General features: G+C 40.4%; 1 protein-coding gene across 1 annotated transcript in view; it reads right to left on the bottom strand.

Moving 5' to 3' along the window:
- The window catches only part of etv4 (ETS variant transcription factor 4), a gene marked incomplete in the record, with an annotated part of 48,870 nt that overhangs the window by 12,711 nt on the left and 34,313 nt on the right, over positions 1 to 1,846 (bottom strand).

Below are 1,846 nucleotides of genomic sequence, written 5' to 3'. Positions count from 1 at the left end.
ATAGCTAAATGTAAGAAAAGTGAGCGGAATAACAAAAATAGTGGACAAATTTTAACTAAAAAAGTGAGCTAAAAAATGAAAAATTGGTGGTGAAATTTTCATTTTTTCAATTGGCTCCCTGTACATTAAGTTCAAAATTTAAAATGTGTTAAACTTAAAAGATTATCTTTTTAAATCCTTCTTTTCCACATTTAAATCCTTCAGTTGGGGTCTATATCAAGAGGAACTGCTCCTTGTTGTAACTCCACAAGCCCCTCTTTCACCCCTTTTCTGAGGTGTGTCTCAGATCAACTCGTCTCGAGGCTGTCTCTTTAAATCCAGCCGAGGAGCTTCACACACCATTCCCCCTCGAGCTTCTGGAGCAATTTTTTTTTGATTAAAAAAACATGACCCAAACAGAATATAATGATATCTACGCAGCACCTGGAGAGACTAACTTTACCTACAAGTACACAAAAATTACATTAACAGCTAAAAAAGTGGATTTTGCACGATATGTTTCCTTTAAGTGGCCATTTCCACAACAAATAAAACCAAAGTTCAAACTAATTAAAGGCCTATATTTCCTAGAAGGAACACAAAATGCTAAAGTAAGACGATCTTATCTTGATATCTAGATAAAGGTGTCGAAGCTGCTCGTTCTCTCAGGTGAGGCGTTCAGGAGCTTCTTTAACGCAGGTGAACGAGGGCAGGACGTGWGTCCAGTGTTTCGTTTCTCAGAAGGAGGCACGAAGGAGGAGCTGTGTTTTTTTTCCTTCAGCTTGTTGTTAAAGCGCCCGGGCTGCCTACCCCACCCCGTAAATACACCCCCCACCCCCCTCCCTCTCCTACAGCCCAGCCAGTGAGAGGTTCGAGTTTCTGCGGCCGCACTCATTTTTCCATTATGAGTTCATCTGCCTGCAGAAAAAGGAAGCCGCTGGTGCAACCTGAAACCCCGGAGCGCTCCACCAGGGACTCTAGTCTTTCCAGTGCCCTCCATTTTCTCAATGAAATTCCTCTGCCTCTGTCTCACAAGGAGGGGGGTGGGGGGAGGGTGGCTGCAGCCAGAAGAAAAAAAAAACTTCTCCTTTTGCTACAAAGTGTCAGAGAGTTGAAAGGAGGGGTTTTAGGCACTCAGCATACGAAGTCTGTTTGCCTTTTTGGACATTTTGTTCTGCAGTTAGCCACGCTCACTTCCAGAACCAGTGCTTTTAATGAAGCCTTACCTGGAACTGCTAAAACAGACAGCAGAAGTTTAGTTGTCCTTCAGAAAGCTCCATTATTGTATTCATCATTTCTACCGCGTTACAATCTGTGAAAAAGTATGATTTAAATGCGTTTTTACCTTCTAAATGTTGCCATTTATAATTTAATTGCTTACATTTGGTTCTGCATTTTGGATTGTTTTGCAATATTTCTTTTGAATTAGTTAACAGACTTTAATAAAGCACACATTTACAGCTAACTAACTTTCGAGTCAACCCAATTCAAGATGGCCGCCACAGCTAATCAGTCTTCAGATCAGCAACAGATCACATGAGGTCTGGGGTGTTAACCTCGTCTGTCTGTTAGCAAAATACCTCACAAAATATTGTGCAACGTGCAATGCTCGGAGCATGTGTTGCAGCTTGACACACCAAGTTTTAGCTCAATATCTTTTTTTTTTTTGGAGTGGGGAGGGGTATGTAATTTTCAGGCACATATAAGAATTAAATTCTATACCACAATCTAGTAACCGTCATCTTTAGTTGTTATGAAAAGGCTTGATGTATAGTAAATAAGTTTAATCTAAATAAACTAAAGTCTTGAAAATGTCCTCTGTCTCTTTAAAGGCACAGTGTGTAGGATTTGTTGTTTTCAGCGACAT

This window comes from Austrofundulus limnaeus, unplaced genomic scaffold (assembly GCF_001266775.1).
Source record: "Austrofundulus limnaeus strain Quisiro unplaced genomic scaffold, Austrofundulus_limnaeus-1.0 Scaffold7, whole genome shotgun sequence".
In the NCBI taxonomy this organism is placed as follows: domain Eukaryota; kingdom Metazoa; phylum Chordata; class Actinopteri; order Cyprinodontiformes; family Rivulidae; genus Austrofundulus; species Austrofundulus limnaeus.
The sequence above is the reverse complement of the archived record's forward strand: the minus strand, read 5'-3'. Positions and strand labels throughout refer to the sequence as shown.